We start from the raw sequence: 18,050 nt of genomic DNA, 5'->3' as shown, positions 1-18,050 counted from the left end.
TAAGTAAATCGTAAGTACTGCTGAAGAACCACTAGATATAAGTCAATGAGAGATGGATTATACTCAAACTTCGAAACTCCTTTTTTTTATTTATTATCCAGTGAGGAATTCTAGAAATGGTACTGGGAAATTAAAAGAAATTTCGAAGATACATTTGCATTGGCCAATAATTTGGAAAAAGAGAAGGTCAAATCAAAAGAAAAAGAAATAAATTACTTTTTTGCATTAACATCAGAAAAAGAACGAAAATTTAAAGAGACTGAAAAAGCTGGAAAAAAAGTTAAAGCAGAAAGTATGACGAAAAGAAAAAAAATAATTATAAAATTTAAAAAAAAAACTTTAAAATATATAAAGGGAAAGTGTAAACAATATCTGACTATAATAATAATAAAAACATCATCGGATAACACAATGATAAACTTTAATGATTAAGAACGGACTACTAAATTGTGAGAAGAAAAAAAAAGAAACAATTTTCTTAAATTCTGTATTCAACCATATTTTACTTTTCATTCCATGACTGAAAAAAAAGTAAAATTTCCCACGTTAACTGTGGTTATATGTTGTAATTCCAAGAAAAATCTTGTTTTTAGACATTTGTGTGGCCTATGAATTCCTAACGAGCATCAAACATTCTCAAAATTAATTGTTCATTCACTGGATAATTTAGTGTTTATTCACTGGTAAGAACTGTTCCTTCACTTGGTTATCTTACTACTTATTATTTGAGCCAACAAAAGCTTAAAACAATATTATGTAAGTTTTACATAATTTGCATTTAATATCAAATATGTCGACACCGTCATTTAGCTAAAATTACAAATTTTGAAATTTTTATGATTTTTTTAAAGGCAAGCTAAGCTTAAGTGTTCCTTCACTGATTAGTTTACCCTACTAAATTCCAAAAAAGCTTACAAATATAGATGTGTTTTTTTTTTCGCTGTTTTTTTATGTTGAGAAAGTGAGCAATAAATTTTAGTTTAATATTTTTTAAATAAAGTAGTTAAAATGTGGAACTTCTGATTTATTTTTCAAGGTAACGTGGTTCCGAAAAATACTGAACAGCTTAAAATATTAATTATGTGATCGTGAAATAAGCAAATCACATCCTCTGTTAACGTAAGAAAGTAACGAACTTGAACGCAAACTTGCGTTAATTTTCACTTTTCCTGAAGTAATCTAATTTTAGAATTTCATTTTAATAAATAATTTAACTCTTTAAGCGAATAGTATTATAGATATTTCAATACATTTTATGAAATTTTGAGAAGAATATTGTTAAGAAATCTTTGCAGTTTTTCGGAAATGCCTAAAATTCTTGAACTCTGAAGCACATAAAAACAATTTTTGTCCAAATTGTTTCGTTCTTCGGAATTTTATTTATAGTTTGTAACTGTTTCAGGTGTAATTCTTCCAAATTATAATTTCTTTTTCTTTAAAAAAGTGTAATTTTTGCAAATTATTCAAGTGTAATTTTTACAAATTATTATTTTTTTTCCCTTAAAAAAACCACTTGAAATTATTATGTGACTTCATCCCCGTTATGTCCTTAAGTAATATTTGAAAGGCCTGTATTATCGTACTTCAAATACATATTAATGCAATTTTAATCAATATGTGTTTTTTTTTTTCAGCTTTCGAAATCTTTAGACAATCTAAGAGACATCATAGTTTTTTAAAGGTAAGTAAATATAAACACTCAAAGGATTTAATAATCTTCGTGTTCACTATATTAATTAGCATGCATCACTTAAATGAAAATGCCTTCAAAAATTAGCCTTAATATTATATTTGTCACAAACTCAAACAATAAAGCAATCGTTTTCGTTCAGAACGGTTAGACACCTTCTAATTACGTTAAAACCTCTTTTTTGAAAGGTTTTTATTTCGGTCAAAGGTTCTTTTTTGAAAGATTTTTATTTCGGAGTTAGGCATAAAATGAAGCTAAAATTAAAATTTTATTTAGTAATGCAGTAACTATAATGCTAAGCAAAGCGAAAACTTAAAAAAATTATGTAGTGTAAAGCGCAAAATATATAATGTAAAAAGTTGAATATTTAGTAAAGTAGGAAGTTTGTAAGTTAAATAAGAAACGTAAGATAAAAAGTAGAAATTATATTAGAGAATAAGAGTTGCTGAAACTTAAGTATCAGTTAAAGTAAAAGCGTAAAGTAATATAAGCATAAATATAAAGTGTTACGTAAAGAGTAAGATATTTAAAAAAAGGGAAAAGCAAAGAAAGGTAAAGTAAAAAGTTAATTAGAAGTTGAGGTAAATTTCGGCGTCAAATATAAAGTAAAGCCTAAAACAAATTAAAATAGTGCGTAAAGACAAAAGTGCAAGGAGAAAAAAAAAACAATTAATATAAATATAGCAGAAAATTTTCATTAAAATAAGGGATATATTATAACAGAAAGAAAAGCGTTTAGTATGAAAACAAGTTTAAAGAGTAAAATATTGTGTAAGTAAAAAAGTTAATTATTGTATAAGGTTAAGTGAAACGTGAAATATGAAGTAAAATAAAAATTACGCAGTATATCATCTAACTTATTGTTAAGTATAAAGTCAAAATCAAAGTAGAGTAAAAAGTAAAATAAAAATCAAAGTATTTTATAGAATAATTTAAAGCGTAACATATCAAGTAAAACGTAAAATAAGAAATTAGAGAAGTAAATAAGAAATGTAAAGCATAAAATACGAAGTGAAGCATATAGTGAAAAGTGGTAAAATGCAAAATATAAAAAAGTATTAAGTAAAGTCGAGAGTATAATCAAATGTAAAATATAGTAAAAAAGAAAAGTGTGTAGTAAAAAAATATCTAAATATATCAGTTGTTCGAAGTAAAGTAGAATATTAAGTATAAACTAAAGGGTAAAGTGTTAATTAAACAAAGAGCACCTAAAATAAAACGTAACGTAAGAAATGTAAACTAAGAAACTAAAGAGTATAGTAAAATATGAAGTAAAAGCTTAAAAAAGGCGCAAAATATAAAGTAATATGCATATAAAGTTGAAAGTATAAAGTGAAACATATTGGAGAACAATTTTTACTGTGAAGTAAATTCGTGAAATAAGCTTTAAAGAAATGTGTAAAATATAAAGTGCCAAGTAAAGTATAAAACATAAAGTAAAGAAAATAAAGCAGAAAGTAAGTAGTTAAAGTAAAACTTGTGATAATTTAATTGCAGCGTAAGATAAAATGTGCAACGTACAAAAATGTAAAACAAGAAGTATAAAATTTAAAATAAAGCGGAAAATGAAAAGTAAAGGGTAAAATATAATAGTGTAGAGAGTAAAATGTAAAGTAATGTGTAAAGTTATAGTAAACGTGAATATCCAGAGTAAAGTCAAATATGCATAAAATAAGGTAAAAAGTATGATAATTAAAGCCTAAAATAAGAAAAAGAGAGTGAATTATGCAGTAAAATAACAAGTTAAGCTATAAGAGATGCATATAAAAATGAATAAATTTAAGATTAAAGTAAAGTTTAAAATAAAGCCTAAATTAAATGTCAAATTTTAATGTCATTTGAAGTGTGAAGTATAAAGAAAACTAAAGCGCGAAATATAAAAATATAGCTTATAATGTTTAGTAGAAAGAAAAAGTAAATAGCATGTAAAGTAGAAAGCAAAGAAAAGCGGAAAATAAAAATCATGTAATTCAAAGCTTAAACAGAATTTAAAACGTAATATAAATCGAGTAATATAAGAATAACGCATAAAGTAAAGTAAACTGTAGGATAAAGTGAAGCACTGCAAATAAAAAGAAAATTATGGAGCATAAAAATAAAGTAAGGAGGGAAATATAAAGTATAGTGTAAAACATAATCCATTAACAAAAGTATAAAAAATGTAAAATGTGAAACAAAGTACCATAAAAAATGTGTTAATTAAAGCATAACAATATTACGAAAAAGTAAGAAATAAAAAAAAAGTGTGACAGTAGCGCTTTGGAAAAGTAACGCATAAAGAAAAACAAAGTATTAAATATAAAATTAAGTAAAAAAATAAAAGTGTAAATTAAAGCATTGAGAAAAGTAAGGCGTAATGTAGAAAGAGCATTACGAGTAAATATAAGTAGAAGTAATGCGTAAAAAAGCAAATGTGTAGAAAAAAATTACAGATAAAAAAGTAAAAGATAAGAAAAAGTGAGTAAATTAAAGCATAATATAACTAATGCAAAAAGTAAAAGAAACGAGTGAAGTATGGAGTAAAGAAAGTAGAGCAACGCGTAATGGTATCACATAACAAAGGTATAAGTAACGTTTTAACAAGAATTACGCGTAGAAAAAAATAACTCGTGAAATACGATTATATTTAGTAAATGAAACGCATGAGAAAAGTATTGCAAAAAACATAACACCTAAAGTAAATTTAACTGGTAAATGTTAGGCAAAAAAGATTAAACGCGCAAACGCAGCCCATATTTTAAAAAAAATTGTGTAAATTGAAACAAATGAATCGAAAATAAAACGTCAAAGAAACGCCTAATTAAGTAAAGGGAATTGTTTAATGTGTAAAAGCTTAAGATAAATAAATAATTTCGCTTAAGATAAATAAATACGAAAAAGTAATGCATAAAAGAGATGAATTTAAAGCATAAGAATAAAAACACAGAAAAATAAAGCGCAAGGAAAAGTAGAGAATAAAAATAAAAATTAAACGTGTTTTGAAAATAACGAGTAAATGTAAACTTGTAAAAACGCATAAAGGAAAGCAATACGTTAAAACTGTGTTTCCCAAAGTGTGGTACGCGTACCCCAAGAGGTACTGGTACAGTTTAGCGGGGGTACGCGTTTTTATGCACGTTTTTATCTTTCAACAAACGAAAATTTCATAAACAAAGCTAGCCATAAAAATTTACGATTACGTATTTTCCTATTGGCTATTTTTTGCAGAGTTAACAGTTAATAATTAATGGCGTCAACAGCCAGTTGTGATTTTTTACTTTTGTGCAATTTTTTATAGTAAAAAATACATTCATTTTTTATTAGTGGTACACAGCGTTACGAAAAATTTAGAAAGGGTACACAAAAGTCATAGAAACACTGCGTTAAAATATAAAAAAAGTCGTAAAAGTAATTCACAACAAAAGAAGCGTCTATTGTAAATTGTTAAAGGTAACGCTTTAACAAAAGTAGCGCCTAAAATATAATGTGTTATAATAATGGCTGCAAAAAAACGCGTGTAAAACACAAAAGAGTAATTCCTAAGAAAAGTAATGTAAAATGAACATTAAAACAAATATAATCCAGAAAAGTAAATTATGAAGGAAAAAACTCGAAAGAAAAGCAAAAATAACGTTTATACAAAAATTGAAGATGTTTAAAATGGTAAGGGCTCTATAAAGGTAAAATGTTTAAAGTAAGATGTGTATAAAATAAAGCATCGAAAAAGTAACACGCATACGTAAAATTGAGGCTTAAAATTTGAAATTGCACTTGAAATGTAAGCGTTTTATTGCATGAAGAAAAGTATCACGTAAAATATAATTAACCGTAAATCTAATGCATAAAGTAAGGTGTCGTATAAAATCTAAAGTTAAATGTTGATAAATTAAATAAGAAAAGGAAGTTAATATTAAAAATGAGGCATAGACACATTCGCATAAAAGTAACTCGAAAAATACACACAGAAAAACAATACATAAATTAAAAGTACGCGTTAAAAATTTAAGGGAAGTTTGATGGAAAGAATTAAAACTACTGCATACGAGGGTTGCTATTTATATTTCTGGCCTAATAATGAAAAAACAAATATGCAGGATCGAAATTGGTTTTATTGTTTTTCAAAATATTCTCCATGATGATCAATACACTTTTGCATGCGTTTAAACCAATTTTCAAAGCACTTTTTCCAGTCCGATCGAGGTAACTCCAAAACATGCGTTTTGAATGCATCAACCACTTCTTCGGGGGTCGAAAATCGTTGTCCACGTAATTTATTTTTGATGTGTGGGAATAAGAAGAAGTCATTGGGTGCCAAATCAGGGCTGTACGGCGGATGACCCATCAGTTCGATCTTTCGCTCCGTCAGAAATGCCTTCGTTTTAGTCGATGTGTGAGAGCTCGCATTGTCGTGATGAAGAATGATTCGCCTGTTCTTCTGCTTTTTTCGAATCGATCTTTTCTGGCACAACAACGGATTTAGGACGACCTGCACGGGATTCGTCCTGGATCGAACATCGACCACGATTAAATTCGTTATACCAATTTTTTACAGTGCTGTAGGATGACGCTTTATCGCTGAATGAAGAATTAAGCTCATCGAAGCACTCTTGTCTTGACAATCCACGTCGAAAATTATGAAAAATAATGGCACAAAAATGCTCACGATTCAATTCCATTTTTTGAAAGAGAAGAACTTTTCAATTTACTGTCAACAACACAAATGAAGCTATAATGGTAAATCATCTGCTGAAATTATGTTTAAAAATATCAAACTTTCGATTAAAATCGTCTGCGGTCGCCTAGCAACACTTACTGTTGCCAAGGCCAGAAATATAAATAGCAACCCTCGTAAGAAAAGTAATACAAGAGAAAATTGAATTATGAATGGTAACGTTTTAAGAAAAGTAAAGCATGAAGTATAATAACGCTTTAAAGTAACAGTAAAGAAAGAAAAATAATTAAGAAAATCCATTAAGTGAAAGTAAAGCATAAAATATTGTTCAAGTCTAAAAAATAACGCATAGAGTAAGAGAAAAAAAGGAATGCGTACAAAGAAATGTGTAAAAAATAGAAAAAGGAAAGCAACGCATAAATACGCAAAACTAATGTATATAATTCGTGATAGTTAAAAGAAAAACGCAGAAGAAAAGTAAAAATAACGCATAAAGTGTAACTCGCAAAAAATAAAGTACCGAAAAGTAACGCGGTTAAGTCTGGAAAGTAATGTAAAAATTGTGCAATTCGAAACATAAGAAATCATAATGCGATCCGAAAAAACATATTGCGAAAAATAAAGAATAAAAAGTAAAACGTAATGTATGTTAACGCTTAAAAAGTAACGAGTAAATTGAGCTAATACGTGAAAGTAATAAGTAAAATTAAAGAGCATATAAGCAAAATAAATGCTTAAAATTGCTGCATGGTAAAAGTAACAAATTAGAAAACTAATCGAGAAAATGTAACGCATAAAAAATATAACTCTTATTGTACAATGACAGGTAAAAAGAGCGCCCTCCAAATGTGATTCATTAAAAAAGGAATAAAATACAAAGTACTTTTTCCTTCATAAAACAAATTTTTGTTCTTAAATGTGTAAAATGTAATATCACATGGAAGAAAAAAAAACGTACGAAAAAACTTGTAAAAGCAATGCATAAGAAAATAAATGGATAAAATATAGTAATGCATTAAATTAAAATTGTCGCAAAAGAAAAATAAACTTGTAAAAGTAAAGAATAAAAACATTAAAAAGTAAAATATAAATTTTAAAATTCATCAAGAAAAGCAACAAGAAAAATTAACACATAAGAAAAGCGTACGCCTTAAAGTAACGTATAACAAAAGTAAGCCGTTTGTATAATAACGCGTAAATGTAACGATAAATAGGACTAATCCGTGAATGTAACAAGTAAAGGAAATACCTCTTAGACAAATAAATGCTTCAATCTATTGCATAGTAAAAGTAACAAATAATAAAACTAAACACAAAAACGTATCGCATAATGAAATATAAATCGTAATTTACTACACGTATGCCTAATACGCCGCATGCCGCGTTAATGTAAGTAATAGGAGTAAAGCGTAAATTTAATATCCTTGGGGGGAAAATTTAGAGTTGAAAAAACTTGTAATAACTCGTTAAAGTTAAAATATCGTTAAAAAAGTAACATATAAAGAAAAGTAAACGTGTTAAAGTTATCCATAAGTTAAAGAAACACAAAAATAAATATTTCAGGTAAAATATCATAACGTGCAAAAATAGCTTAAAACCTGTTTAAATAATGTCTGTAAGTTAAAGAACACATAAAATAAAGCGTAAAAATAACGCATCCAGAAAATTAAAGTGTAAGAAATGAAGTAAATTAATGTATGTAAATTAAAGCAGAAAAAAAATAGCGCTTAAAAAACTAACGTGAGGTATGTAAAGCACCGGTCTGTCACAAATACAGCAACTAGTGGTATCGAATTCTATCACAGCTATAATTCTGGTGGGGGAGTACTGTAGCGTATCTACCACTACAAAATTTAACTACAATTCACTAGTATATTGTCGGGGTACCTTTTCATAGATGACAGTTGACATGGACTATAACATCTCCTTTCCCCACATGTCCTTAAGTAATGTTTGGATGCACCCTATTATCTTGTTGCAAAGATATTTATGTAATTTTAATCAATCTGTGGTATTTTCTTTTCCAGCTTTCGAAATCTTTAGGAAACATAAGTCTAACCAAGTGACATCATAGTTTTTTAAAGGTAAGTCATATAAACACTCAAAGGATTTAATAATCTTCGTGTTCACTATATTAATTAGCATGCATCACTTAAATGAAAATGCATTCAGAAATTAGCCTCAACATTATATTTGTCACAAACTCAAACAATAAAGCAATCGTTTTCGTTCCGAAAGATTAGACACCTTCTAATTACGTTAAAACCTCTTTTTTGAAAGGTTTTTTATTTCGGTCAAAGGTTCTTTTTTGAAAGATTTTTATTTCGGAATTAAGCATAAAATAAAGCTAAAATTAAAATTTTATTTAGTAATGCAGTAAATATAATGCTAATCAAAGCGAAAACTTAAAAAAATTATGTAGTGTAAAGCGCAAAATATATAAAGTAAAAAGTTAAATATTTAGTAAAGTAGGAAGTTTGTAAGCTAAATAAAAAACGTAAGATAAAAAGTAGAAATTATATTAGAGAATAAGAGTTGCTCAAACTTAAGTATCAGTTAAAGTAAAAGTGTAAAGTAATATAAGCATAAATATAAAGTGTTACGTAAAGAGTAAGATATTAAGTAAATTTAAAAATGAAGTAAAGTAAACTATAGCATCAAATATAAAGTAAAGCGTGAAACACAAAGTAAAATAGTGTGTAAAGACAAAAGTGTAAGGAAAAAAAACACTTAATCTAAATATAGCTGAAAATTATCATTAAAATAAAGAATATGTAATGACGGAAAGAAAAGCGTTTGATATGAAGACAAGTTTAAAGAAAAAATATAAAATATTCTGTGAACTAAAACGTTAATTATTGTATAAGGTAAAGTGAAACGTGAAGTAAAAAGTGAAAGTAAAATATAAATTACTCAGTATATCAACAAACTTATTGTTAAGTATAAAGTAAATATAAAGTAAAAAGTATTGTTAAGTAATATATAAAGTCAAAAGCGTTGTATAGTAAGAAGAAAATATGAAATAAAAAGCTAAGTATTTTATAGAATAATTTAAAGCGTAACATATCAAGTAAAACGTAAAATAAGAAATTAGCGAAGTAAAAAAGAAAAGTAAAGCATAAAATACGAAGTGAAGCATAAAGTAAAAATGTGGTAAAATGACAAAATATAAAAAAAAGAAATAGGTAAAGCGGAATGTCGAAAATATAGCAGAAAGTACAATCAAATGTAAAATGTAGTAAATAGAAAAGTGTATAGTGAAGAAGATATCTAAATATATCAGTAAACTATTAAGTGAAATCGTCAAGAAAACTAAGCCTAAAAAAATGTTTGTCAGTAGAATATAAAGTATAAACTAAAGGGAAAAGTGCGGAAAAAGCGCATGAAATAAAACGTAGCGTAAAAAATGTAAACTAAAGAACATGGTAAAATATAAAGTAAAAGCGTAAAAAAGGCGAAAAGTATAAAATAAAGTAATATGCTTATAAAGTTGAAAGTATTAAGTGAAACATATTAAAGAACAAATTTGAATGTGAAGTAAATTCGTAAACTAAGCTTAAAAAAATAAGTAAAATATAAATTTTCAAGTGAAGAATTAAAGTAAAGGAAAATAAAGCATAAAGTAAGTAGTTAAAGTAAAACATGAAATATAAATAGTAGCGTCAGATAAAATGTGAAGCGAAAAACAATAATGTAAAGCGATAAATATAAAATTAAAATAAAGCGGAAAATGTTAAGTTAGGGTAAAATATAAAGAGTAAAATATAAAAGTGTTGACAGTAAAATGTAAAGTAATGTGTAAAGTTACAGTAAAGCGTGAAATTAAAGTATAAAAAATGTAGCAAAATGCGTTTTAGGAAAAGTTCAATATATATATATATAATAACTCGTAACATAAATGCAACGTATACGAAATTAAATTTGCAAATTTACGTAGAAAAGAAAAGTAACGCATGTAACACGTAAGATTGACGTGTTCGAAAATTAATGAGTAAAAGTAATACATAAGTAAAGTAACGCATAAGGAAAATTAATGTAATGCAAAGGAATAGGGAAAAACGCTTAAGGAAGAGCCTCACGTAAAGAACGCTTAAAAATAGTGTGTAACGTCACTATATTTAACGTCACGTGTGTTAAAAATAGTATGTTAAAGTATTTAAATTAAAGCATAGAGATGAGTAGTGCGTAAAGTAAAAGCAAATGCATACGAAATTAAACACGCAAATTTACGTAGAAAGGGAAAAAAAAGCTTGTAATATAATTAATTACACGTAAGATTAACGAAAATTAAATCATAAAGTAATTCGTTAAAATAGTTCGAAAATTAAGACGTAAATGTAATGCATAAGAATCGAAAGTAACGCTTAAAGAGAAGTATCACGTAAAATATTACGCGTAAACGTAAATGAAGTTTCATCCAAATTAATAGTAAATAAAGTAAAGTAAATCATAAAATAAAATAAAGAGTAAAATAAAAATTGAAGTAATGCATTAAATATAAAGTTAAATGAAATGTATAAAAAAAATATGTATTGTCAAACTTATAAGATGTAAAAAGTAAAATATTTAGTTAAGTAAAAAATGTGTGTAATTTAAAAAGGAACAACATAAAATAAAAAGTAGAAATTATAGCAGAGAATAAAGTGTAGTAAAAAGTAAAACATCAGCTACTAAATATTTAAAGTAAAACGTTCTCAAAGCAAAATAGAAAGTAAAGTCACGAGTAAAGTAAAAAGCCATATGTATAAAAAATGATGGGTAGTAGAAAGTATAGAGCGTAAAATAAAGTAAAACGTGAAGTATGCAGAAAAGTAAAGCGTTGCATATAAAGTTAAGCATAGAATAATGTAAAGCATAAGATATAAAATAAAGTAAGGTATAAAATATAAGCGTAGCATAAAAAAGCGTTGAGACATTTTTCACGTAAAAAGTAAAGAAAAGCGTAAAATAAGCGAAGCATAGAGTAAAAAGTATGTAAAGCGTAAAAAAAATTTAAATTACAGTGGTGGCCAAAAGTGTGGACAATTTTTGAAAGTTTCATGTTTTTCAACTTTGTGTGCTTGTAGAAAATATTAATTTTCACTTAAATACAAACGTTTACATATCAAATTGAAGGTAATTTAATGTAAAATTTAATAATACAGTATTACAATATTACAACAAAAAAATTATGCAACTAATAGTAAGATCTATCTTAGATTTTCATTTTTTTAAAGTGATGCTTACACAATCAATACTTAGTGGGATAACCCTTATTTTTTAAGACAGCTTCACAGCGTCTTTTCATCGAGTGAACGAGTGTTTGGAGTTCATCTTTCGTAATCACGTGGTGCCAAGAATCAATTATAGCTTCAATAAGTTGTCTTTTATTGGATGGACGTTTTTTTCGTACAAGAATTTTCAAGCGTCGCCACAAATTTTCAATTGGATTGAGATCAGGGCTGTTTCCTGGCCATGGTAACATATCTATGCCTTTATTTTGAAACCATGCTTTGCATACTTTTGCTGTGTGGCATGGAGCTGAATCCTGCTGAAAAATAAATGGTGCGTTGTTGGGGAAGAGATCCCTGATGGAAGGTATCAATTTTGGTTTCAGGACAGTTTCGATGTATTTTTTGGCATTCAGGATGCCATCAATCACTTGAATTCGGCCCACACCATCTGCAGACATACATGCCCAAATCATAACATTTGTTGAGTTTTTTGTAGTTGCTTCAATGCAATCAGGATGAAGTGCTTCACCTACTCTACGTCTCACGTATTTTCTACCATCACTACTAAAGAGCAATATTTTACTCTCATCGCTCCAGATTACTTGCTTCCATTGATTTTCTGACCATTTAATGTGTTCTTTTGCCCACTTAACTCGTTTTTCGCGTTGCTTTTGATTTAAATATGGTTTTTTCCTTGGAGTTCTAGCTTGTAGTCCAAATCCTGATAACCCTCTTCTTATTGTTCTTGAACTTATTGCAATACCCGCTGCATTCATTTCACATCTAATGGCATCTGATGAAATTTTTTTTATCTTGAAGGCATAGCCGTTTAATTTTTCTATCGGCAGTAGCACTTGTGCATTTTTTTCGGCCTGATTTGACTTTATTTTCCACTGATTTCGTTTTTTCATAACGTAAACAGAACTTTCGTACACCAGAACGAGTCACTGAACCACTAACTTGTCTTGCAATTTCAGCATAAGAGAGGCCATTTTCTCTCAATATGACAATTCGGCTTCTTTTTGTAGATGTCCAATTAGTTCCTCTTGTTGATGACATTGTTTAAAATTAGTTTAATTAAAAAAAAAGGACTTTAAATATTCAAAAGCAGCAATACTCTATTTAATTGTACTAGTATGCATCATTCCACAAAATATTTCCGCAACAGTAACTCTTTTACCATCCAAATAACCTAAACTATAGTTACAGACATTTGATTGGTATTAAGAACAGTGTTTGTGATTGGCTAGTACGCTTTTATTACAAAATACGTCCCTATTCAAAACGATTTGTGTTTGTTTGTTCTACTAAAATGAGCATAACTTTTTTTTCTAATGCAGTTATTTTAATTTTGTTTTTGTTATTAAATTTTACATTAAATTACCTTCAATTTGATATATAAGCGTTTGTGTATTTAAGTAAAAATTAATATGTTCTACACGCACACAAAGTTGAAAAACATGAAACTTTCAAAAAGTGTCCACACTTTTGGCCCCCACTGTATATCTATATAAAAGAATATACTATGCAAAGTATAAAATAAAGCATGGAGTAAAAAGTAATGCGTAAAATAGAATGTATAGTAAAATATATTTAAAAGACTAAGTAAAGCGAAGGCTCTAAAATGTAATTGAAAGTAAAGCATAGTATAAAATCGAGTATAAAGTGAAAGCATTGAGTGAACTAAAAATAATGTTAAGTGTGAAGTAAAGCGGAATGTGAATCATAAATTAAATCATAAAATGTAAAATAATGCGTTAAGTATAATCATAATAACGCATAAAATCTGAAGTATAAAGTAAAATATTAAGTAAAAAAATGTGGAGAAAGAAGCAAAATGAGATAACTAAGTAAAGATAAGTAAAATAGAATAATAATAGCGAAGAATAAACTAAAGCTACTAATGTAAACCAAAGCGAAAAACATAAAGTGTAGCCTAAAGTATTAAATAAAACTTAATATTTAAAGTGTAAAAGAAAACGTTAATCATATTTTTTAAAAAAGTAAAATATAAATTGAAGCTCAAAGTATAATACAAAGTTTTAAATATAAAGTGAAACACAAGGTACAACTCAAAGTCTGAATTATCAAGTGAAGCGTTTAAAAATTTACCTTAGAGTATAAAACAAAGATTAAAGTAACATATCAAGTAAAATCAAATAAATAAAATCTGTGGTAAAGTGTGAAGTAAACTAAAGCGTTAAGTATAAAATAATGTATGGGTTAAAGTTTAAATTAAAACGAGTGTAATGTAAAGCGATGCGTAAAACATGGTCGCAAAGTAAAAAAAGTATGTAAAGTACACAGTTAATAAAAATACAGCTGAATGTTGTATGTAAAGTATAAATTATGACGTAAAACAGAATGAAAAGTGCAAAATATCGATTAAAATTTTAAGCGTAAGATAAAAAGTATTGCAAAACGCATATAAACTAAACTCATTGGCGCGACAGCTCATAGAGGGCCAAGGCCTACTGTGCCCATCTCAATTTTCTTGACCTTGGGATCCGGAATGCAGGAGCAGATGTTCCGGTTAGGTGGTCAGGTTTAGTACCCAAGCATGCTTGGTACCCATTTATCGACCCACTGAAGGGATAAAATGCTGGTAAGAAGATAAGACGCGCATACTTTTAAGAATTTTATTAAAGTATAAGGTTAAGTGAAACGTGAAGCATAACGTAAAATATAAAGAACGCAGTAAATCGTTAAACCTGTTACGTATAAAGTACACAGTAAGATATGATGTAAAGTTAAAAGCAAAGTATAGTAAAGCGTAAAATATAAAGTAAAACGTGAACTATAAAGTAAAGCGGAAAATACTAAGTGAAAAGCAAAGTATTGTATAGAGTAATATAAAACGTAGCATACGAAGTAAAATGTAAATTATAATGTTTGAGAAGAAAAAGTAAAGCAAAGTGTAAAATAAGAAGTGAAGCATCAAGTATAAAACGATTGAAGTTCCAAGTAAAAAATTTACTACGTAAAGCAGAAAGCACAGAATAAAGCTTAAAGTCAGAAGTATGGTGCTAAGTATGATCAGATGTAAAAGATAGTAAAAAGTAGTTAGGTGAATACAATATAGCAGAATAATGAAGTATAAGGTAAATGCGTCAAGTAAGTAAGCATAAAGCAAAGTTTGAAGTAAGCTCACCGGACAAAAACTTAGTCACCCTAGTGCGCAAGTGCCGATGAAATCGTTAGGTTTCGTCAGATGGGGCAGTGGTCAAGTGACGTGCCCAAATGCGAGCGTGCTGCTTCAACGTGATCACCGGCAAGGAGCAATCGGTGAGATATTTTTGTTTGAAGCTGAAATTGTGTGTAAATATGGATAAGTGTAAGGATGTGATTGAGTGGCAAAAAGTCATACAGTCATGGTCATACAGTTAATGAAGTTACTAGATTTGTTGGCGTTTCAAAGCGGACTGTTCAACCTGTCTACAAGCAGTGGTGTAATACACGTGGTCACGAAAGGCGAGGTCAGTACTGTGGTCAGTAAAAGATCTTGTATGAGAGGGACCGGAGACGTGTTTCACGACTTGTCAGTCAAAATCGCTTCCAAAACCGACAGGAATTGCTTCAATTAGTAAATGAAGGTCCATCCCAAGATGTTAGTTAAAGAACATTGAGACGGGAGCTGCATGCAATAAACAATTGGAGTCGAAAACCTCGTAAGAGGCCATTGCTCACACAGGCACATAAAGTTGTGCGACGTCAGTGAGCCACAAATCAACGAACGTGGACTGTTGCTGGCTGCCGGAATATAATATGGTCTGACGAATCACGTTTTTGGTTTTTTTTTCTTCCAAAGACACACGTCATCGAGTGCAACGAAAAGCAGGTGAAGCATTTCATCCTGACTGTGTGCAAGGTCAGGTTCAAGCCGAAGGAGGGTCTGTCCTGTTTTGAGGGCGTTTTGCTTATTATAGATTAGGTAACCCTCGCTGAGGTGGTCACTAACATGTTTATTTGAACATTCTGGATGTTTATATGTTGCATATCAGTTAACATCTTCATGAAAAGTGTGTTGTCGGCCCTATTTTTCAGGATGACAACAGCAAAGTTCTGTGGGCTGGAAGAATATGTGACTGGTTTTATGAAAGCTCAGACACTCTATTACATCTCGACTGGCCTGCAAAATTACCTGAATTCAACCCAATTGAAAATTTGTGTGACAAGTTGAATTAACGGGTAGAACGCTGAAATCATCATTCTCGTAATTTGGTTGATTTGCGCGATCAAATCCTCAGCGAGTAGCTTAAACTGGATTCGACGTACCAGCAAAACCTTGTGGACTCACTTTCTAACTGAATCCAGGCGGTTATCGAATCCAGAGGTGGTGTTACATGTTATTAAAAGAGTTTTTACATGATTTCTCTAGGGTTGACTAATTTTTTGTCCGGTGTGCTTAGTATAGAAAGCAAAGAATAAATTAACGTGTAAATGCATAGTGAAGAAAAAAAGCGAATAAAATGAAATTTAAGTAAACAGTGCATAGTAGAATGTAAAGTCCAGTAAAAGTGTAAAGAAAGGCGTAAAATAATATATGTGTGTTAAATTGAAAGCGAAGTGAAACATAATGTAGAGATAATCTTAATTATACTGTAAATTTATGTATAAAGTAAACATTTAAACTAAGCTTAATGTACAATTTAAAGTATAAAGAGAAAAGTAAAGAAAAAATAAATCGGAAAGTAAATTGGAAGGTAAAAGTAAACATGAAAATTAATATGCACCATAAAATATAATTTATAAGTAAAGCGTAAAAAGTTAAGTAAAGAGGAAAATATACAGAAATGTGTAAAGCATAAAATATTAAGAAAGTATTATGTAATACTTAATATAAAGTATAATATAATAATAAAAATGTTAAAGTATCAAAAAAAAATTAAAAAAGTGTATTAATAAAAGCGCAAAACATATAACAGAAACATATAAAATAAATTAAAACTTCGTAAAAAAACATAAATTATAATTTAATAATAAGTGAAGTATAAAGTAAACGAAAGCGTAAAATAAAAATATAGCTTATAATGTTAAGTAGACAGAAAAGTAAAATAAGCAAAGCGTAAAATAAAAAGTTTTTAATGTAAAGCAAATCTAATATTTTTTATTTTTCGTAAATTTCATATGAATTATTCTGACACACTCGTTAATAAAGTTGAGATCTTTTTCAATTATGATAGAGGGAAAAAATTAGACGATGGCGTTCTTGTGAGGGTTTCACTTAGAGTTGTGAGAATATGTTATAACTAGGTAGAAATAACAGTTCACTTTTTATTGCAGGATCTAATGACAAATAGATTAGAGCTGGTTACCAACAAGACGCAAAACTGTTTGTTAGGCATTTTACTGTTACCATCCTCGTCATAAAAGTTCCGTCTGCGTTGCTCCTGTATATGTTAGATCAACATGATGACATTCAAGTAACTGAAAGAGTCATGTCACCCACGTGATCTGAGTAAGGACTGAGTGACTGATGAAATAAGCAAGAACATCTTCCATGTACATTAAGAACAAAACTGTAAAGGCTGACAAATGTTATCTTTCTATTATTTTATATTAGTTATCTATTTTAACAAAAAGTTATTATTTTACAGGTTATCCTCGCGAATGTAATTAAAATGCATTGTGTGTGTGTTTCTTCCTTTATCCCTAACACATAAATTATGCATATGACAGCAAATATTTTATTCTTGAAACTAAAATAGCTAAAGTTTAGATTTTTAAATTGGTTATTAGTGACAAAAGTACACCTTTTTCAACTTATAGTTTATATGAGAAGATTTAAAAGCTTAGCTTAAAACGCCGACATAAATTTTTCACTCAAAATTTCAGCCTCAATTATAAAGTCACTATTGATTAAATAACTCTTAAAGGTAATGCATATGTAAAATAAACGTGTAAAGGAAACATAATGACGTCAAAAGTACAAAAAGTTATGGATGAATATACATCAATCGAATAATTATTATAAATAATTATTAGCTACGCATTAAAGCTAAGATATGCATAAGAAAAATAAACGCGTAAAAATAACTTATATGAAAAGTATAAGTAACACGTAAAAATATAACAAACATGTAGAATATTCGTATATTACTACTGCTTAAAAGCTACGTAGAAATAATAGTAAAAAATAACTAATATAAATATCTAGTTTCACTAGTAAAAGTAAAGTCACTGTTAAAGTACAAACTATAAAGATAAATATGTGTAAAAATATTAAGTAAACTATTATAAGCAATGATTAAACAAATGCACCTCGTAAATAATAAATTAACTTGAAAAATATAAAAAACTAGTGGGCTGCGCCCCCTGCTCGCTAACGCTCGCCAACCCCCGAAAATTGCTACGCAATGTTATATGGTTTGCTTCGCAAACCAAGCTCGCTTTGCTCGCTACTAACTTAGATACATTGCAAATGCACAAAATTCTAAGAATTCAAAACAATCATTCAAATCCATATAACAACTTTTTTTTCTAAAAGAATTACATC

General features: G+C 28.5%; 1 long non-coding RNA gene across 1 annotated transcript in view; it reads left to right on the top strand.

Moving 5' to 3' along the window:
• Positions 1-17,203, top strand: part of LOC147809957 (uncharacterized) — a 32,742-nt gene extending 15,539 nt beyond the window's left edge. Inside the window, exons 4-6 of the long non-coding RNA XR_015433557.1 lie at positions 1,635-1,681; positions 8,369-8,425; positions 16,838-17,203. This is a non-coding gene — a long non-coding RNA (uncharacterized LOC147809957). The remainder of the gene's footprint in view (positions 1-1,634; positions 1,682-8,368; positions 8,426-16,837) is intronic.
• The last annotated feature ends 847 nt before the right edge of the window (positions 17,204-18,050 follow it).

This window comes from Parasteatoda tepidariorum, chromosome 5 (assembly GCF_982258835.1).
Source record: "Parasteatoda tepidariorum strain Cologne lab strain chromosome 5, Ptep-v5.0, whole genome shotgun sequence".
NCBI lineage: Eukaryota > Metazoa > Arthropoda > Arachnida > Araneae > Theridiidae > Parasteatoda > Parasteatoda tepidariorum.
This window is presented reverse-complemented; position numbering and strand designations above follow the sequence as displayed.